Raw genomic sequence first — 22939 nt, forward strand, 5'->3', positions numbered from 1 at the left:
ATGCAAGTATAAATACCATGGGACCATGCATCCACCATACCGCTCAGGAAGGAGAAGCATTCTGTCTCCTAGAGATGAACGTAGTTTGGTGCAAAAAGTGCAAATCAATCCCAGAACAACAGTAAACGACCTTGTGAAGATGCTGGAGGAAACAGGTAGACAAGTATCTATATCCATTGTAAAACAAGTCCTATATTGACATAACCTGAAAGGCTGCTCAGCAAGGAAGAAGCCACTGCTCCAGTGGAAGAATACAAAATTAGAGGTATTTCGCGGTGCATGGAAGGATAGTGTCTGTAGCTACAGACAGGCACTAAAAGCTGCTATGTCAGCATATTTTAGCAAACTCATAGAAAATAACCACAACAATCTTAGGTGTTTATTCAGTACTGTGGCTAAATTGGATAGGAATAAAGCATCAACTGAACCAGATATTCCATCGCAGCACAATAGTAATGACTTCATGAATGTTTTTACTGATAAAATGTAAATAATCAGAAATAAATTGGAACTATGCAATCAATTGTCACAGCACCTCAGAAAACAGTGTCTCATAATTTTGCTCACAAGCAACTTCAATCCTTCACTGTCATAGGTCATGAAGAGCTAACAAAACTTCAAAAGCCACAACATGCATGTTAGATTCAATACCAACTAAGCTCTTAAAAGAAGTATTCCCAGTAATCTCAGAACCTCTTCTTAATATTATTAACTCCTCACTATACTTAGGACATGTTACAAGAAACTTTAAATTGGCAGTTATCAAACCGCTTATTAAGAAGCCACAGCTTGATCCTAGAGAATTGGCTAATTACAGACCAATTTCAAATCTACCATTTATGTCGAAAATACTAGAAAAGGTAGTGTCCTCCTAACTATGTTAATTTCTACAGAGAAATGGAATATATGAACAATTTCAGTCAGGATTTAGGCCCCATCACAGTACAGAGACTGCACTTATCAGAGTTACAAATGACTTGCTCTTATCATCTGATCACGGCTGCATTTCTCTTCTAGTGCTTTTAGATCTTAGTGCTGCCTTCGACAGGATAGATCACAACATTTTCTTGAATAGGTTGGAGAATTATGTTGGCACTAGTGGACTTGCATTAGCATGGTTTAGGTCCTATTTATCAGACCGCTACCACTTTATTTGTATAAACGAGGAATTGTCAAATCAAACAAAAGGATGGAGTGCCACAGGGATCAGTTTTAGGACCTCTGCTTTTCGCCTTATACATGCTTCCCCTGGGAGATATTATCAGGAATCATGGACAGTGATGTGTCAGGTGGTGGAGGGGGAGGGCAGAGAAGTGTGTTGAATGTTCTAAACAAGCTGCGATTGTCTGTGGTGCTGTTGATCTTGTTCTGGTAATAGGAGGTTTTTGCAGATTTAACGTTATCTGAAAAAGTTGCAAGCAGAGACTGATATTTACCTAGATCTGCTGGATCTTTAGATTTCCGCCATCTCCTCTCAGCTGCCCTGAGGTCAGTCCGATGTTCACAAAGGACGTCAGATAGCCAGGGTGTAGCACATGCTGGCCTAGAGGAGATAGGACAGATGTTGTCTAAACAGGTTGTTAAAGTAGAGCTTAGTGTGTCTGTGGCAGTGTTTACATCAAACGGTTGGGATGGTGTTCTTCAGCTTGCAAGCCTCACCCTTTTTTCCTCCAAACATAACAATGGTCATTATGGCCAAACAGTTACATTTTTGTTTCATCAGACCAGAGGACATTTCTCCAAAAAGTAAGATCTTTGTCCCCATGTGCACTTGCAAACTGTAGTCTGGCTTTTGTATGGTGGTTTTTGAATAAAGTCAAGTCATTTTTATTTGTATAGCGCTTTTCACAACACACATCGTTTCAAAGCAGCTTTATAGGAAATCATGCATTAAAAAAACAAAACAAAAAAAAATTAAACTGTAATATCTGTAATGTCTCACAGGGACCATAGTTTAGTTTTATTTAATATGATTATAAAATTTGTATAGAAATTATATAATTAAATAATAATTGTATTTAGAACCCCTGTGAGCAAGCTGAAGGTGACTGTGGCAAGGAACACAAAACTCCATAAGATTCCCCTCTGGCTAAACAACAAGAATATAATGCCAATATTAGTTATTTGTGTGCAGTGCAAGTCATAGTTTTAAATTTGTAAATTAAGTAAGCGTTAAGGTCTAGTGTTTTAAAAATTAAAACATTTCCAGGACTTAAATTTAAAAAAGCCAAATTCAAGTAGTTCAAGCACCTTGTACGAACTGTGATTTAAGTGTTTGAATATAAGAATGACAGTATACTTTTTATATATTTAGAAATAAATGGCCTTACAAACGTTAAAATTGAAACTGAAAATTCAAACCAGTGGGCAATTCTCGCCCCTTTATGGAAAAGTTAATTTCTGACGCTCCTATAAAAACAGTCTAGAAAACATCCTGGTTACTTTCATAACCTCCGTTCCCTGATGGAGGGAACGAGACGTTGTGTCGATGTAGTGACACTAGGGGTCACTCTTGGGAGCCCCAAACACCTCTGCTTTTTTAAAAAAGGCCAATGGGAATTGGCGAGTGGCATTTGCATGCCACTCCCCCGGACATACGGGTATAAAAGGAGCTGGTTTGCAACCACTCATTCAGATTTTGTGCTGAGGAGCCGAGACAAGGTCCCGGCCATTTCAGCAGGTAGTTCAGCGTTGTGGCAAGAGGGACACAACGTCTCGTTCCCTCCATCAGGGAACGGAGTTTACGAAAGTAACCAAGACGTTCCCTATCTGTCACTCACTCGACGTTGTGTCGATGTAGTGACACTAGGGGTCCCTATACAAAACGCCACAACTAGCTGAACTGTGTTATGTGGACTGGCGGTGCAAGACGGGCAGACCACTGTGTGACTCGTAGCCAGTGCACCAGGCCATCACGTAACCTCCTCCAATGCTCTTATGAGCGTCAAACGGTCCTTCGGGAACAAGTCAACTGTCCAACAAATAGGGACAGGCTAGCCCAGCCGTGGCCTCTTTTCCTCTTTTTTTCTCCCCAAAAAGAGTGGAATTTGTTAACTGACTGGGGGCCATAAATGTCTAAGTCGGGGGGTGTCACTCCCAAGGGGAAGACACTGCGGAGACCACACCCCGCCCAGAGAAGGGGGGGGGGTATTTTGAGTGGAAGTATGTCACATGGTCTTACCAAGTCTTGTCGGAAGTATGTCATGTGGAGAAGTTGCATGGTAGGTCCTACCTGAGGAGGGAGGAGTTTCTACAAGCATGGTGACCGGGGGCAGAGGGGCCTCCGCCCAAAGAAGATGCAGTTTACTGACAGGGAAACGATTTAGCGGAAGATATATCACATGGGGTCACCTATGGGGAACCAGCACATGTGGAGCACCTACCCCAGTACAGGTCTTAGTTAGCACATGTACTGGGCCGGCAGCAAGTTTCTCTGCAAACTCGTCTGCCACAGGGCTAAGGAGGAAAGTCATCCAGGGATCACAACTTGTGAACATGACTGGGAGTCAAAGGCGCACATCTTCACCTCATGGGAGAGGAAAGATGCTATACGCAAGCAGTACACCTGGCCAGCTGTCCCGGAACTTACCTGTTCGGACCTGACAACACATGGGACAAAACCGGCTCAACCCGGAGATTATAGAACCTCACAAAGGTGTTGGGTGTCACCCAGCCCGCTGCTCTGCAGATGACTGCCAAAGAGGCACCACTGCTCAGGGCCCAGGAGGCAGCTACACTCCTAGTAGAGTGGGATCGTAGCGCCATGGGGGGCGGCACATCCTGAGCGTGATATGCCATCACAATAGCATCAATGACCCAGTGGGCGATCCTCTGTTTGGAGACAGCACTTCCTTTCTGCTGTCCACCAAAGCATCTGTGTGCGATCTAAATAGATGCGTAAAGCACGCACCGGACACAGCAACGCCAAAGCTGGGTCTGCCTTGTCCTGGGGCAGCGCTTGCAGGTTCACCACCTGATCCCTAAATGGGGTCGTGGGAACCTTGGGCACATAGCCCAGTCGGGGTCTCAGGATCACGTAAGAGTAGCCCGGACCGAACCCCAGGCATGTTTCGCTGACAGAGAATGCCTACAGGTCCCCTACCCTTTTGATGGAAGTGAGCACAGTCAGGAGGGCAGTCTTCAAAGAGAGTGCCTCAAGCTCAGCTGACTCCAGGGGCTCGAAGGGGGCTCCCCGTAGAGCCCGAAGGACTACAGAGAGGTCCCATGAGGGGATGAGAAACGGTCTGGAGGGATTCAACCTTCTAGCGCCTCTCAGGAACCTGATGATCAGGTCGTGCTTCCCTAAGGACTTACCATCCACTGTGTCGTGGTGTGCCGCTATAGTGGCTACATACAGCTTTAAGGTGGAGGGGGACAGCCGCCCCTCCAGCCTCTCCTGCAGGAAGGAAAGCACCGATCCGACTGCACATCTCTGGGGGTCTTCGCATCGGAAGAACACCACTTAGCGAACAGACGCCACTTCAAAGCATACAGGTGCCTCGTAGAGGGAGCCCTAGCCTGAGTGATCATGTCTATCACTGCGGGTGGTAGGCCACTTAGGTCTTCCGTGTCCCGTCCAGAAAGAAAGAAAGTCCTTCCTCATGGGAATTCACCGGGGGGGTCTGTCGGCAGGAGCATGAGGTCTGAGAACCACGTCTGGGTGGGCCAGTAAGGTGCTACTAGGACGACTTGCTCCTCGTCCTCCCTGACCTTGCACAGGGTCTGTGCAAGTAGGCTCACTGGGGGAAATGCTTATTTGCGTAGTCCAGGGGGCCAGCTGTGTGCCAGCACGTCTATACCGAGGGGTGCCTCAGTCAGGGTATACCAAAGTGGGCAGTAGGAGGATTCCCGGGAAGCAAACAGGTGTACCTGTGCTCGACCGAATTGACTCCAAATCAGCTGGAACACCTGGGGGTGGAGTCTCCACTCTCCCCTGAGTGTAACCTGTCGTGACAGCGCGTCCGCTGCGGTGCTGAGGTCACCTGGGATGTGAGTGGCTCATAGCAACTTGAGGCGCTGCTGACTCCAGAGGAGGAGACGGCAGGCGAGTTGTGACATGCAACGGGAGCGTAGACTGCCTTGATGGTAGATGTACGCTACCGTCGCTGTGTTGTCCGTCCGGACCAACATGTGGTTGCCCTGGATCAACAGCCGGAACCTCCGCAGGGCGAGGAGTACTGCCAACAACTCGAGGCAGTTGATGTGCCAACGCAGCCACGGGCCAGTCCAGGAGCCGGCGGCTGTGTGCCCATTGCATACGGCGCCCCATCCCGTCTTGGAGGCGTCCGTCGTAACCACAACACACCTGGAGACCTGCTCTAGGGGAACCCCTGCCCATAGAAATGCAAGGTCGGTCCAAGGGCTGAAGAGGCGGCGACAGATCGGCATGATGACCACGCGATGTGTCCCGTAGCACCATGCCCATCTCGGGACTCGAGTCTGAAGCCAGTGCGAAGGTGGGAGCCCAGTAGAGTCCTCAACGTCAGACTGGACAGCCCACTCTCTGATGCTGCAATCGAGAGCTCATCCACTTCGCGAGTGCCGAAACGAGATCGCGAACTTGCCCTGAGACGAGCCGGCAGTCTCATCCCAGCGGGGCAAACGAGCGTACTGGGGAATGGGAGGTCCGTGGGGAGTTACCTGGCGGAGTAGCTCCCATTGGGGTCCCCAAATCACCCCCAGTGCTAACCGATGCAGCCTCAAACCCGTAGGTAGAAGGACAGAGGGGGGGAGCCGCTGGGGTGGTCTTTCCTTCTAACAAAGGGAAAACCACGACCGCAACGTTGCTATGGTCACACTCTCGCAGTGAGAACATGACCCGTCCACGAACGCTGTCTCCGCGTGGGCAGTGCCCAAGCACGTAAGACCACGACTGTGGCCATCGGAAGTGGAGAGGTAACGACCGCAACCAGGAAATACACAAACAGAGGGGCATCTTTAAAAAGACGCTCTCCGTTAATGCCACTCTTTTAAGAAGGGATAATATACCCTTTTAGTAGGAAGAATGTAGAGTGTATTCTCTGCACTTCACCAGTGCAAGAGGGGGAAAAGCTGCTGTAATGCACCGTAAATCCAACAGCTTTTCGAAGTGAATGGATCGGCAGAGTAATTCAGCTCACTGAACACAACCGGTCGGCTCCGAAGAGAAAATCTGAATGGGTGGTTGCATACCAGCTCCTTTTATACCCGTATGTCCGGGGGAGTGCAAATTCCCATTGGCCTTTTTTCAAAAAGCAGAGGTGTTTGGGGCTCCCAAGAGTGACCCCTAGTGTCACTACATTGACACAACGTCAAGTGAGTGACAGATAGGGAACTTTTATCACACCAACCAAACCAAACTCTGGTGTCAAACAGACTCAGTCTGGTGCAAAACCCCTAGTGTTAAAGCACTCTTACATGCATTCTAGCTGTGTTTAGGATCACCGGAAGAACAAGTTTAAAATGAGAATTCATTCTTTATGAACTTATATCTAGCACAATACAAGTCACGATTGTCTCAATTGATCTAGCAGTTAGTGCACATGTTCTGACACATTAAGCAGTGCTGCTTATGTTGGCGACAAGAGTTTGAATCCAGCTCACAATATTTGCAAATCCATTCCCTCTTCATCTGCCCATTTTTTCCATACTATGAATAAAAATGGCCAAAAAAGTCTCTTTAGCAGTTCTGTCATCAAAATAGATAGGGGAAAAGAGATTAAGCAAGCAGGTTTATGCTCTGTGTAATATACTGTGCCCATTAGTAAAGTGGCCCACTTTGCAGGCAGGAGTAGAGAGGAGAACACAGGTAAAGCACCAGAGCTAAAGGTTGCCCCCTCTCTGAGCCTGAGCTCACTAGTTGTGAGAAGTGCAGTGAAGGGAAAGAAAAGTGTGCTCTCCTGTTTGTTTTATGTTGTTTTAAGTTGAGTTTATGTCATTAAAGTTTACCTTGACTGTTCTGCCAGATCCCGCCTCCTCCTTGCCAATATTGAACCCGTTACATTGGTGCCAAAACCTGGGAAGGAGGAGGGATGCGCTGTCGTGGAGTCCTCGCCATTACCGTCCACCAGGGGAGGAGCCGCGGCCGTCCGCCGAGGGACAGAGGAGTCGCTGCCAGCCACCAGGAATCGGAGGAACCGCTGCCATCCACCAGGAAGGGGAGGAGCCATTCCATCCGCCAGGGGTCAGAGGTCTCGCTGCCGTCCGCCCAGGGAGGAGCGGCTGTCATCTGCCAGAGGGCGAAGGAGTGGCTGAGGACCAGGTGATGGCGTGTCTGGGGACTGGCGAGCAAATTTTTCTCTCTCTTCTCTCTCTCTCTGTGTCCCTCCCCTCCCCTCGTCTCTCCCCAGGTTCCCAGGAGGCAGGGTGGACCATCAGCTGGCAGAACGGCCGGAAGGGCAGCATCTAGGAGTAGGCCAGTCTGGATGACGCCCCCGGCCTGAAACGGGCAGGGGAGGAGTGTGACAAGGAGGAGGGTGGCCGGGCTGTGAGGGTGCACGACCGGCGCTGAGTCTCGTAATCAGTGTGAGAGAGAGATAAAGGGGAGCCGGAGATGCCAGTTCGAGAGAGAGTGAGACACAGCCCTGTGTGTGTGTGTGTTTATTTTTGTTTTATGTTGTTTTAAGTTGAGTTTATGTCATTAAAGTTTACGTTGACTGTTCTGCCGGTTCCCGCCTCCTCCTTGCCCATCCTTTACCCGTAACAGCCATCAACCACAGTTTATAGCTCTTTCAAGTCATATTTTCTTTTTCTACAAATAGTCAGTGAAAGGACATGCTTAACCATCAATAAAAAAAAAAAATGTTGATCGCAAGCTCATGCGAAGAAATTTCATACTATACTGTGTATCTAAAGTTCAAGTTTGGTGAACTCTGAACCGCTAATCAGTATGACGAGAGGATACGTGACCGACAGGAGGTCGAAAATTCACGCACTAACCTCTTGGCTCAATACAAAGAATACATACTTCAAAGCTGTGTGTTTTATTGTTGCAGGAAAGTGAGTAGACAATATATTTTAACATTTTTAATGTAATATTATTTGTTTTTTTATGTGATGTATTATTTACCTCCACCAGAAGCCCTCCCACGTGACATCATATCCAGATCTGTTGTGCTGTCTGAAAAACACCCAGGTGTAAACAACACCTGCTACACAGCACGGCCCCTATACTGTATTGTAATATTTAAATTGTGGTGAAAACAGAATCTGACAGTATTTGTGCTAGGTTTGGTGTGCAAATAAAATCTGCCACTGTTTGCATCAGGGTGCAATTAACATCTGCCTAAAAATCAGTGTGAACCAGTTGTGAACCCTATTTATGTAAAGTGCCTAAAAACGTACTGTCTCTGAGATACTGTGACAACGAATTCAGGATTTCCCTAAAATAAAGAGGTTGGCATTGTGCTGACTCACCATGGTCAAGTTTGATGCCCTCGTCGAACCTGGAAAACAGATGGTACTGCTCAGCCCAGTACTTGGCCAGCTCAGGTTCTGCTGCAATCTCAGGAGGCATCTTAACATCCTTTCTACTTTTCCTGGTCCTTTTCTTTTTCTTTTTAACAACCTGCACACAGTCTGCTAAAAAGGGAAACAGTATGATTAAATCAATGAGAAGCTTAATGGTGCTAATTGTTGGCTTGGAGATTGCAAGGCTGTAGATACAGGTAAAAAGTGATCACTTCTGTAATGTGTAAAAGCACAGTGCTGAATACCAACCTCCCTTGGCATCCTCAGGAGCATCAGGGAGCATGAAGTCTGGTATATCCAAAGGCTGCAGCTCTCCTCTGGGATATGAGTCCTTCTCCTGCCTTTCTTCTGATTCTGTTGTTAAAGCCTGCTGTGTGTTCTTCAAATGTTCCTCACTTCTGCAGATCGGAGGAGACTTCCCATCAATCTCCTCCTCGTTGTCACCCTCTTCCTTTCGCTTAGGTAGACTTCGGTCCTCTGCTATCTCACATGGCCCAGTTAAAGCTTCGGGCATGGAGGTTGAGGTCATTTCCTCAGAGTTAACATCCGTCTGAACATGCTGAAGGAAATTCTGGACCTGATGGGGTATGAGTGTACTGTATATAGAGGTTTGGGTTATAGGGAAGAACACACACAAACACTGCATACCACTGTCACAGGGACTTCCTCTTCAGATAAAGAGCTAAAGCAAGCATGCCAGACATTGTCTAAAATTATCTATCAAATACAGGTTTGATAGATTTCATATCTGCATTTTACAACAGGCAAAGTTCAAATTCACAACCAAAGGAAATAAAATCAACATTAAACAGGATATAAGATGAGAAAAAAGTGCAGGTATAATAAAAAAATATATTTATTTTATCCATCAGCAATTGACTGGAAAGTGAAAACTGGATAATACATATTAGGGGTTGAAAAATGCAAGATAAGCATATGGCAGCCAAAAAGGCAAATCATTTTGATGAGAGATTACATAGACAAACTATTATTTATTTATTTTTTGTACAACAAGCAACAAAGAATTGTCCACAATAAGACCAGGAATGTGCATTAAGAAAGTCGACAGAGACCGCTTTGACTTCATGTATAATTAAAGGGCACTTTAATCAGTGAATCTGGCCCATATACAATGATCAGCCACAACATTAAATCCACCTGCCTAATATTGTGTAGGTCCCCCTCGTGCTGCCAAAACAGCATCAACCCACATCTCAGAATAGCATTCTGAGATGCTATTCTTCTCACCACAACTGAACAGAGCGGTTATCTGAGTTTCCGTAGACTTTGTCAGTTTGAACCAGTCTGGCCATTCGCTGTTGACCTCTCTCATCAACAAGGCATTTCCACCCGCAGAACTGCCGCTCACTGGATGTTTTTTGTTTTTGGCACCATTCTAAGTAAATTCTAGAGACTGTTGTGTGTGAAAATCCCAGGAGATCAGCAGTTACAGAAATACTCAAACCTACACAATATTAGGCAAGTGGTTTTAATGTTGTGGCAGATCGGTGTACTTAGAAAACAGGGTCAGATAACAGCAAAATTGCAGCAGTCGTTGTGATAAAATTGAACCACAAACAAAGTCCTGTTTAGGCATCCAGCCTGAAAAGATACTGGTGATAATGTCTGTTGCAGTAAAGTTTTCTTCATCCACCAGACCAATTTGTGCTACAAAGAGATCAATTTCAAAGCACTGCAGTAAATTGCAGTCTAGTCTCTTCAGTGGCTAACATCCAGTCTTACATGAAACCTTTGCTGGCTGAATCCTTGGCATTAAACTCAGACATTCACCTTTAAAAAGTCCAGCAGATGCACTGGGATGAAAAATTTTTCATCCCAAATTGAATTACTGTATAGAGCAGTTCAGTCATTACGTCAATGTGTAGGCTTACCCGGATAGATAATTCGCCTTGAGAATTTTGAATGAATTTATAAAACAGCGGTTTTCAATTTATGAGTAAAATAAGGTCTGTGGTTAACATTACTTGAAGACACTTCCATGTTTGGTTCTACAAAATAAATTACACAATGTAAGTTGCTAACAAGTTGCAACAAAAGGACAACAACGTTGATCTGATTTGTAAAACAGGAAAACTTTGTAGTTGAAAATTATAAGCGTGGTTTGATTTTCAAGGAAACCTTTTTGACAACTATATGTAATAACTACATAAATGCACATTTATCCAGGTTAAAAAAACATTACAAATTCTTGAGGGATTTCCCTTAATCATAAATTATAAATTAATAAAAAAAATTGACTTTGTAAGCAACGGTAACTAATGGCAGAACAAAATTACCATTTCTGTCAGAATGAGAAGAAATGAAAAACATTTTGTTTCTAATCCCTGTGTTCAAGTAATGTTAACCATTGGCCTTAAAAACTTTCCAAGATTCCCATCTTTTTGAATATTCAAAATGCCAGTGGCAGCTACCAAACTTTTGAACTTGTCCTGTGTGTGTTTGATAGCTGGGAATGTGTGTGTCCGTGTCAGGGGTGAGACTGGAGGTTAGAGTGCCTCTGTCTGTCTGACAGGAGCTGGCAGCATGTAGTAAGCAGGTGGTGAATGAGATGCTGTGATGGGGTGTTAGATGAAGCAGTTCTGTGCAGTCTACATAAAGATCCAGTGGCAGACCTCCTGGGTTTATGCCCACTCTCTACCCTCTTCTTCTTTTTATACCCACACACCTCTGAGCCCGTCACAGTTATGATATGCTTCACTGATCCGGTGTAAGGCGAACAGAACGACATGGTGCATATACATGTAAGCCATCAAATCCATGTGCCAATAAACACTCAGGAAAGAGCGCAAACATACAAATTTTATTGTTTAGTTAATGCTCATACAGTTACATGCCAAGTAGCACTTAGGAGATAAACAGTGACAGACTCTTAAGGTACAACTAACGGTACAATAAGAGTGAGATTTGAAAAGTTCCTGCAGAAGTGTATTTGAAAAGCATACAGTATGTATGAGAAATAAAGAAACTTTGTGAAACTGCCTCTAAAAAGCAATCAAATCTGTTCTACTCACTGCAGTCCTACCATCCAAAATTATCTTTGGCAGAACTGATTAAATTGCCTTTAGATAATTAACTAAAAACAAATGTATGATTAAACAAACACTGTAATAGTTCACCCTGAAAATGAAAATTCTGTCATCATTTATTCACCCTCATATTCAAATCTGGCATGTCAAGATTGGTTACGAAACATATAAGAACGACTGCTGCTGGCATCATTAACATCCAAACTGGCATGGAGTTGAATCTGCATATGCGCAAATGAGATACAAAAGCTGCAGTGGAGTGGAATATTATCAGTGATTAATTACTTACATGGTATATAACGCATGAGTCGTATGGGCTGTTGTGTGGAAAACAGCAGCATTAGCATTCCTCAAAATGTCACCTTTTATGTTCCAGGGAAGAGAAAATGTCATATGGATTTGGGTGAACTATTCCTTTAAATATAATGTGTGAAGGGAGCAAATGAAATCACTCTTACTTTCTGGTGGGTTTTGCTGCTCTTTGGCTTTGTAGTTTGAGGTCCATCATCAGTAAAGAAGATGTGCTTGATGATCTTGCAGGCTGCTTGTTTTCTTGCCTCTGAGGGCCTCCAGTTCTCCTCACTCCTCCTGCTGCTTCTGTTTGGACCCTGGCCTGCTTTCAGCTTCACAACACTGTCAAACCTGCCATGATGATATATGTTTGGACATTAGTAGAGGTGCTGATTGTTTGCAAAGCTGTAAAGAGGTGTGAAGCTTCTCTCTGGGGTCATACTTGGGCTGTGGGCCACATCTCAGGCAGAGAGCATCCCATGCCTCCTCCCCAAGCTCCTCGGCATCCAGCTCGTGACTTTGAGCAAAACAGCCAATCACACACCATTGGATTATGTATATAAGGAATAGTTCACCCAAAAATTGTTTACTCCCTCCATGTCGTTCCAAACCCGTGTGACTTACTTTCTTCCGTGGGACACAAAAGGTGAATTTTTGAAGAATAATCAGGCCTCTCTTACTATATATTGAGAACTGGGACTGTCAAGCTAAAAAAAAAAAAAAAAAAAAAAAAAAAAGCACAATAATAATATCCCAAAAGTGGTCTATTTCATCCATGCCTTGTATTCTATGTTTTCTGGAGCCAATTGTGTGAGGAATTGACCAAATTTAAGTAATTATTTACTGATAATCTTCCCCCCTAGAGAGCTGTTATGTGCTGTGACCAGGAAATTGAATCATTGCATCGACTTCGAGAACTGATCAGTTCAGATTTGTAATTAGATTTGTTAATTAATCAGTCAGACCGGTTTTGTCAGACTGGATCAGTCGATTCATAAAGAATATCTCACTCAAAAGAGCTAATAGTTAATGGATGTCAAGAATTTAAATAAATAATGACTCAAATTTCAGTCTGTTCTTCACACAATCACTTTCATATGGCTTTGGAAGACTTGATGTATAGTGCACGAATCAAATGGACCACTTTTATGACACTTTTAAGGTGCTTTTTTTGTTGTTGTCATTTTGGAGCTTGACAGCTCTAGTCCTGATTCACTTTCAATATATGGAAAAGACTGGCCAGGATATCTTTCAAAAATTCACTTAAAGTCATACAGGTTTAGAGCAATATAGGATAAAAAATCCTCTAGGGAATATGATCTGCTTTTAAAGGATGGCGTGACACACATGGTGTTGTCATTTTAGCAAACAGAATTCTGGCTTAATGTCACTGTGATACCAACAGTAGGGTAAAGACATCCTGATCACAGGTGGCCACGTCAGACAACAGACAGTAATCAAACTACTGAGATTGAGTAATTAAACCCCAACGTACTGTTAAACTGAAGGACTAAAAAGCAAACACATCTGCTAATTTCTCACTTTGTGAGCCTTTACAGGGGTGATATATTGTAATGTAATACTCACTACTTGGACTTTTTCAAATCTTATTGTTACAGCTTGAAACCATGATATACAGTTGCAGTCAGAAGTTTACATATACCTTATACCACTACCCAGCATTCTACTGGCAAATGTTCAGTCTCTGGACAACAAGCTCTGTGAGTTGAGAGCGCGGATCTCTTTACAACGAGAGATGAGGGACTGCTGCATTATCTGCCTTACAGAAACTTGGATGTCTTCTGAGATTCCAGATTCAGCCATCGTACCCGCGGGGTTCTCCGTGCACCGAGCGGACAGAGCGAAAGACCTCTCAGGTAAAAGCAGAGGTGGTGGTGTATGTTTTATGATCAACAAATCCTGGTGTGATCAGAGGAACGTACATTCTATCAAGTCTTTCTGCTCTCCTGATCTGGAATTTCTCATGCTTCTGTGTCAACCATTCTGGCTACTGAGGGAATTCACAGCGGTCATTATCACTGCTGTGTACATCCCACCACAAGCCGACACAGACCGGGCACTCAAGGAATTGTATGGGAGTACAAGTGAGCAGGAAACCGCTTACCCTGAGGCCGCGTTCATTGTAACCGGGGACTTTAACCAAGCCAATTTTAAATCAATTGCACCAAAATATCACCAACACATCAGTTTCTACACACGAGGGGACCGGGTTTTGGACCATTGCTACTCTCCCTTCCGGGATGGCTACAAATCCCTCCCCCGCCCACCATCTGGCAAATCGAACCACTCATCCATTCTGCTTCTGCCCGCTTACAGGCAGAAACTGAAACAAGAAGCACCTGCCCTCAGAACGATCCAGTGCTGGTCGGACCAATCAGAATCTACACTACAAGACTGTTTTGATCACGTGGACCGGGAGATGTTCCTGTCCGCCTGATGACGACATCGAGATTTACGCTGATAGCGTAACGTGTTTCATCAGAAAGTGCGTAGAGGATGTTGTTCCGACCAAAACAATACGGATCTACCCAAACCAGAAGCCATGGATAAAAAGCGATTTTCGTGCTGCACTTGATGCGCGGGCCTCCACTTTTAATTCTGGGAATGCGGAGGAGCATAAACAAGCCAATTAAGCACTCTGCAAAACTATCAGAGCAGCCAAACGCCAGTACAGGGACCAGATTGAAGGACAGTTTAACACCATCAACTCTAGAAGCATGTGGCAGGGAATTAATATCATCACGGACTTTAAAGGGAATAAAAACTCCGCTGTGAACTAAATACTAAATACTTTTTATGCTCGTTTCGAGGGAAATAACCCCGCCCTCGTGGAGAGAGCTCTCGCGGCCGAAGCTACAGAGGTTAGTTCACTCTCCGTCTCTGTAGCGGATGTAACCTGATCCTTCCGACGAGTGAATATCCGTAAAGCTGCAGGTCCAGATGGCATTCCGGGCCGCGTCATCAGAGCGTGCACGAATCAACTGGCTGGTGTTTTTATGGACATTTTCAACCTTTCCCTCTCCTTGTCTGTTGTCCCCACATGCTTTAAAATGTCCACCATTGTGCCTGTACCAAAGTAATCCAAAATCACTTGCTTAAATGACTGGCGTCCTGTTGCTCTGACCCCCATCATCAGCAAATGCTTTGAGAGACTAATCAGAGATTACATCTGCTCTGTGCTGCCTCCATCACTGGGCCCACTGCAGTTTGCTTACCGCAACAACCGCTCCACTGATGATGCCATTGCATCTACAATACACACTGCTTTCTCCCACCTGGAAAAAAGGAACACTTATGTGAGAATGCTGTTTGTAGACTACAGCTCAGCATTCAACCTCATAGTGCCCTCCAAGCTTTATGTGAAACTCCGGGCTCTGGGCTTAAACAGCTCGCTGTGCAGCTAGATCCTGGACTTCCTGTCAAGCAGACGCCAGGTGCTTAGAATGGGCAGCAACATCTCCTCATCACTGATCCTCAACACTGGAGCCCCGCAGGGCTTTGTTCTCAGCCCACACCTGTATTCCCTGTACACACATGACTGTGTGGCAACACACAGCTCCAATGCCATCATTAAGTTTGCTGATGATACGACGGTGGTAGGTCTGATCACTGACAATGATGAAATGGCCTACAGAGAGGAGGTGCACACTCTGACACGCTGGTGTCAGGAGCACAACCTCTCCCTCAACGTCAGCAAGACAAAGGAGCTTGTGGTGGACTTCAGGAGAAAAGACAGAGAACACAGTCCCATCACCATCAATGGAGCACCGGTGGAGAGAGTCAGCAGCTTCAAGTTCCTCGGTGTCCACATCACTGAGGAACTCACATGGTCTGTCCACACTGAGGCCATTGTGAAGAAGGCTCATCAGCACCTCTTCTTCCTGAGACGGCTGAGGAAGTTTGGAATGAACCGCCACATCCTCACACGGTTCTACACCAGCACTGTAGAGAGCATCCTGACTGGCTGCATCTCTGCCTGGTATGGAAATAGCACCGCCCACAACCGCAAAGCCCTTCAAAGGGTGGTGCGAACTGCCAGACACATCATCAGAGGTGAGCTTCCCTCCCTCCAGGACATATATACCAGGCGGTGTGTGAAAAAAGCTTGGAGGATCATCAGAGACTCCAGCCACCCGAGCCATGGGTTGCTCTCACTGCTACCATCAGGCAGGCAGTATCGCAGCATCAGGACCCACACCAGCCGACTTCATGACAGCTTCTTCCCCCAAGCAATCAGACTTTTGAACTCTTGATCTCTCACGATCAATATACATCAGCACTGCACTTTATAAATCTTATTATCTCACACTGGATTGTCATAATTTATATTCTCTCTTAACAACACACTGGCAACTGACTATCAACTGACAGCCTGAATGTCAATACAGTACAATACAACCTACTGTATATTTTATATATACTATATATACTATTTTTATTGTATAATATGTTTTCTATATTGTATGTGTATTCCATATTGTGTGTATTGTATACTGTACATTGTATATTATTATTTGTATATTGTGTTGTGTGTAATTATGTGTATATTAGGTATGTAAATTGTGATGTGTAAATCTGTATATTGTAAATTGGTATATGTCTCATCACTGTCATGACTGCTATGTTGCTTGGAACTGCACCCAAGACTTTCACCCACTATTGCACTTGTGTATATGGTTGTCTGACAATAAAAGTGATTTGATTTTGATATATCCACATAATTTTCCTTCCTCATGATGCCAACTATTTTATGAAGTGCACCAGTCCCTCCTGCAGCAAAGCACCCCTACCCCCATGCTTCACGGTTGGGATGGTGTTCTTTGGCTTGCAAGCCTCACCCTTTTTCCTCCAAACATAACAATGGTCATTATGGCCAAACAGTTCAATTTTTGTTTCATCAGACCAGAGGACATTTCTCCAGAAAGTAAGATCTATGTCCCCATGTGCACATGCAAACTGTAGTCTGGCATTTTATGGCGGTTTTGGAGCAGAGGCTTCTTCCTTGCTGAGAAGCCTTTCAGGTTATGTCGATATAGGACTCGTTTTACTGTGGATATAGATACTTCTCTTCCTGTTTCCTCCAGCATCATCACAAGGTACTTTTCTGTTGTTCTAGGATTGATTTGCCCTTTTCGCACCAAACTACGTTCATCTCTAGGAGACAGAATGATCCTTCCTGAGCGGTATGATGGCTGCGTGGTCCCATGCTGTTTACACTTGCATACTATTGTTTGTACAGATGAAGGTGGTACCTTCAGGCATTTGGAAATTACTCCCAAGGATGAACCAGACTTGTGGAGGTCCACCATTTTTTCTGAGGTCTTGGCTGATTTCTTTTGATTTTCCCATGATGTCAAGCAAAGAGGCACTGAATTTGAAGGTAGGCCTCAAAATACTACCACAGGTACACCTCCAATTGACTCCAAATAGCCAATTAGCCTATCAGAAGCTAATTGGCTAATTGTCTAAAGGCTTGACATAATTTTCTGGATTTTTCCAAGCTGCTTAAAGGCACAGTTAACTTTGTGTATGTAAACTTCTGATCCACTGAAATTGTGATATAGTCAATATAAGTGAAACAATCTGTCTGTAAACAATTGATGGGAAATTACTTGAGTCATGCACAAAGTAGAAGTCCTAAACGACTTGCCGAAACTATAGTTTGCTACTATGAAATCTGTGGAGTGGCTAAAAAAATGAGTTTTAATGACTTCAACCTAAGTGTATGTAAACTTCTGACTTCAACTGTATGCAGTTTTGTTCCTCTTATCAACATCATGTACTATACAATAAAAAATAACAAGCATTAACACCCACACAGAGCTAATTGAAGTTAACTGAAGAACATGAGAAGAGAGTTAAAGGTGAAGTGTGTGATTTTTGTGCCAATAACATCACCAAACAGAACTGCAATTTCTTTGGTTGATCTTCCAGATTGGCCCAGCTGGGCATAAGCACATTGGATCAACCAGTGTCATGAATTTGGGGCAGTTTTACCTGTTTTCCGAACTACAGTGTTTTTGAAAGCTGTTTCAAAACAGTAAAATTGATTGCAATTCTGTTTCGTGCTGCTAGTGGCACAGAAAATTACACAATTAACCTTTAATTTGGTGTGTTGAAGCTATATCGATATCTATATATTCAGAAGTGATATGATAGGTGTGGGTGAGAAACATCAAAATAAGAGGAACACAACTGCATACAGTTGAAGTCCCACACCTTTTATATCGCTTCTGAAGATACAGATTTAACCACTGGAGTCTTATTACTTTTATGTTTCCTTTATGTGATTTTTGGAGCTACAAAGGTCTGGTCACCATTCACTTGCTTTGTATGGACCTACAGAGCTGAGATATTCTTCTAAAAATCTTTGTTTGAGTTCAGCAGAAGAAAGTCATACTCATCTGGGATAGTATGAGGGTAAGTAAATGATGGGAGAATTTTCATATTTGGGTGAACTATCCCTTTAACTCAAATAATAAAATGCAACTAAACATATAATCATGCATAGTAATGATTGAGCAAAATAAATAGGCTTAACAGCTTCAAAGAGGGAGAATAATCTTTCTTTGTTCACGTCAAATGTTGTGCGTCCAATTAAACCCTTACAAAATGTAGAGTTCTGGCAAGCATACTGCAGATTTGACACTCATTATTTTCACATGCAAAGGAGCTTTGCGATTTGCCGCAAACTACTGCCAGAAGTTCACTAACAGTGGTGAACCTGCAACAAACTTTTGACAACAATGGGCAATTTGCCACTAGTGGCAAACACTTCTAGAGCATACCTGTGACAACAATAAAGAGTTTGTTGCAAAGTTACAGTGTAAATGGCATAAAATCTGGTTCCTGAAGTCATACCAGTTGAGAAACACTGCTGTAATGTAATAAACCTTTATATTCTAACTGTGCTACAGTCTGTACTCTGAAAATAGGTCATGGTGCAGAAAGGTGTTGACATATTTGGGTTCAGCATCACTGCCTGATCACCACAGACCCCACTACCCATGCCTTAAATGTCAACACACACTAACCAGCAGCATCAGTGCAGGCTTTACATGACGAGGGTCTTTTGAGGTTTCCTCCATCACAGGGCTCATCAGCACAGTTACAGGCCAAAGACTGCTGGCCAAATCCACCACAGTCAACTTCCTCATTCAATAAGCAAAGGCTGCTTATAATGTGTGTAACTCTGGTAGCATCTTGTTCTTCATGTTCTGTTCAGAGTCTGTGAGAGTCTTTCGTTCCTCTGTTTCTTCTCGGCCACCCTGAACTTCTTCAGAAACAGCAATTGTGCTGTAGGACTCGTCCAGAGTCCAGTCCTGAGCGGCCCAGTAGTGAAACTGTTCCCAATAGTACTGATATGTTTAGCCGCAGTGCTCATTCCAGTCAGACTCTGAGTGGGGACAGTCCTGCTCTGTGCTACTGTTTCCCCAGCCAGCTCTGCCACAGCAGGCCCTCTCTGTGCTGGTTCCAATACCTGAGCCAGGCCTCCTCTGACACGGGAGAGGTCAGTTCAGCGTAAATCTCAGTGACAGCACACTGTTTATTCTCCTCAGAGTCCTCCTCATGTGTATCCCCATAATCTGGGAGGGTTTCCAAATGGTTGGTGCCTCTTTGGAACTTTGGTCTCACTAAAACTTGGCCCTTAAACACAAGAAACAATAATTAGTTTTGTTTTTTTATAAGCACAGCCAAATCAATACTTTAAGTGGGGTAAAACTTGATATTATCTTTCTTTAATAACAGTTAAAAAAAGAACAGTGAGAAGATTTACTGCATGCAATCTTGGGACACATAAACAAGTATCACAAAATGGTACAAACCAGGGCCTTGTCAACTTTTGAACGGGTTGTGTAATTTCATTTATTTTGTATTGTGGAATATATGTAAATATCTGTTACGTCAAATAGCTTCCTTGGGACAGTACTAAATTATTTACATTTACATTTATTCATTTGACAGATGCTTTTATCCAAAGCGACTTACAAAAGAGGAAAACATAAGCGATCATCTTAAGGAGACAGTGGTATGAAAAGTGCCGTATTACAAAGTTTCACTAGCATCAGAATAGTATTCAAAACAGAACAGGAATTTTTTTTTTTTTTTTAATGACTGGTTAAGTGCTCATGGAAAAGATGGGTTTTTAGTCATTTTTTGAAGACAGAGAGTGAGTCAGCTTCATGGATGGAGTTGGGAAGGTCGTTCCACCAACGTGGTATGATGAAGCTGAAAGTCCGGGAAAGTTCAACAACAGGATTGGCTGGAAAGACAAGGAGTTCAGTCTTGGCTGGGTTGAGTTGCAGGTGGTGTTCCTTCATCCAGGCCGAGATGTCTGCCAGGCAGGCAGAAATTAGAGCAATCACTGTGGTGTCGTTGGGCTGGAAAGACAAGTAGAGTTGCGTGTCATCAGCGTAGCAGTGGTAAGAGAAACCATGTGCCTGAATGATGGTCCCAGTGATGTTGTGTATTTAGAGAAGAGAAGTGGCCCAAGCACTGATCCCTGAGGTACCCCAGTAAGTAGCTGATGTGGCTTGGATACCTCACCTCTCCAGGCTACCTTGAAGGACCTACCTGAGAGATTAAGAGTTAAACCAGTCAAGCACAGTTCCTGTGATGCCCAGCGAGGAGAGGGTAGAGAGTTAGATCTGATGGTTTACTGTGTCAAAGGCTGCAGAAAGGTCCAGCAGAATCAGGACGGATGATCTGGATTCAGCTTTCGCCTGTCTCAGAGACTCAGTGACAGACAGCAGGGCAGTCTCGGTGGAGTGTCCACTTTCGAAGCCTGACTGATTGTCATCCAGCAGCTTGTTCTGTGAGAGATAGGCAGAGATTTGATTGAAAACTGCCCTTTCAAGTGTTTTTGCCATGAATGGGATGAGAGAGACTGGTCTGTAGTATTCTGTTTGTGTGGGGTTAAGTGCGGGTTTCTTCAGCAGCGGGGTTACTCGAGCCTGCTTAAATGTAGTGGGAAAAGTGCCTGTAAGTAGAGATGTGTTAATTATGTATGTGAGTGCAGGTAGGATGGATTCAGAAATGGCCTGGAGAAGGTGAGAAGGAATGGGGTCAAGGGAACAGGTGGTGGGGTGGTTGGAGAGGAGGAGTTTAGAGACCTCAGTGTCAGTCAGAGGAGAGAATATAGAGATAGTTGCATACAGGAGACAGGTGTTTGACAGGGTGTGGTTCTGAGAATGTATTGCTGATGGTTGTAACCTTATTAGTAAAAAATGTGGCGAAGATATCTGCTGTCAGTGTTGTGTCAGGTGGTGGAGGGGGAGGGCAGAGTAGTGTGTTGAATGTTCTAAACAAGCTGCGAGTTCTGTGGTGCTGTTGATCTTGTTCTGGTAATAGGAGGTTTTTGCAGATTTAACATTATCTGAAAAAGTTGCAAGCAGAGACTGATATTTACCTAGATCTGCTGGATCTTTAGATATCCGCCATCTCCTCTCAGCTGCCCTGAGGTCATTCCGATGTTCACAAAGGATGTCAGACAGCCAGGGGCTGGATGGTGTAGCACGTGCTGGCCTAGAGGAGATAGGACAGATGTTGTCTAGACAGGTTGTTAAAGTAGAGCTTAGTGTGTCTGTGGCAGTGTTTACATCAAGCGTGGTAAATACATTTAATGTGGGAAGAGAGGTAGAGACAGCAGTGGAAAGGCGTGAGGGTGAAAGAGAACGAAGTTTACGGCGAAAGGAAACCAAAGGTGGAGACTGGTTTAATGTAGATGGGAGGGTCATGTTGAATTGAACAAAGTAGTGATCAGAGACATGTAAAGGAGTAACAAGAATATTTGAGTTGGTATAGTTACGTGTAAAAATGAGGTCCAGCTGGTTGCTGTGGTGTGTAGTCTTTCCAAGTCAAATGAGGCCAGGAGAGTATTTAGTTCAGTGGCCTGGGCCTTGTCTTGGTGTATGTTGAAATCACCAAGAACAACAAGTGGCCTACCATCCTCCGGCAACGAGGACAGCAGGACATCCAACTCCTCAAGAAAGTTTGTCAGCTGACCTGGAGGGCGATAGATGACAACAACATGTATTTTTGTGGGTTGCATTGTAGTAATAGCATGGAATTCAAAAGTAGTATTGTTACATAGTGAAGAGTATGGTGAAAAAGTCCAGTTGTTATGAATGAGCAAACCTGTTCCCCCACCCCTGGATGTCGAGGGGTGTGAGAGAAGGAGAAGTTGTTGGAGAGAGCAGCAGGTGTTGCTGTATCCTCTGGACATATCCATGTTTCTGTCAGTGCCAGGATGCTGAGGGTGGACTGTGTGGTGAAGGCTGGAATGAAGTCAGCTTTATTCACAGCTGACTGGCAGTTCCAGAGTCCCACCGAGAAAAAGAGCGGAGCAGGTGCTGAAGTGCAAAGTGCAAAGTGGCCGTAGGTTGTGTGGGTTGCATTTGGTCTTGCATCGATATCGTGTAAACAGTCTGTAACAGATAACAGGGATGTGCTTGAAGGTATGTGTTATTTGTGAAGTAGACATATTAGTATATAGAAGGAAAATAAGAAAAGAGAATCCTAAATTATAAATTATTCTTAAATGATTCTGCAAAGGATATGTAACCTTGAGCAGAATATACATGTATATTCATGTTTGAAAGTGCCCTGTACCAAATGACATACTGGATGTGGACTTGAGGTCTTTTGGCCTTCATTTGCATGCATCCATGACAAACAGACATACATCTCTCCTCTGTTCTGATGAGCTGGCAAACTCCACAGGAAGTCTCATACTGGTCATAAGCATGGCCTCTTCATCCACAACTGCCTCCTCCTCCTCATTCTCATTGTCATATCCTCAGAGCAGTTATGATCTTCCAGAAGCACTTCCTCGTCTTCAAGATCTTACAAACCATTCGTAAAGTTATTTAGGCATTCACACATCAGTCTTCATTTTCAATACTGCAACCAGTTCCATTAATTTAATGCAAGCAAAAAATTAAATGTAAACCAGGATACAGTGGCAGCAGAAGTGAACTCAGTACTTATTTCCTAATTAAAAAAAAAAAAAACATTACTCCTAAAGAAATGAATAGTAATTTTAAAACATTTGTATAAAATCATTAACACTCACATGAGATGAAGACTTTAATCATAACAGTAACTTTATAAAAGCTGTTTAAATCTACATA

General features: G+C 44.0%; 1 pseudogene; it reads right to left on the reverse strand.

The window, feature by feature from the left end:
- LOC127441166 (trimethylguanosine synthase-like) overlaps positions 1–22605 on the reverse strand; it is a 42978-nt pseudogene extending 20373 nt beyond the window's left edge.
- Positions 22606–22939: the final 334 nt, after the last annotated feature.

The sequence above is a fragment of the Myxocyprinus asiaticus genome, chromosome 5 (assembly GCF_019703515.2).
Source record: "Myxocyprinus asiaticus isolate MX2 ecotype Aquarium Trade chromosome 5, UBuf_Myxa_2, whole genome shotgun sequence".
Lineage (NCBI taxonomy): Eukaryota > Metazoa > Chordata > Actinopteri > Cypriniformes > Catostomidae > Myxocyprinus > Myxocyprinus asiaticus.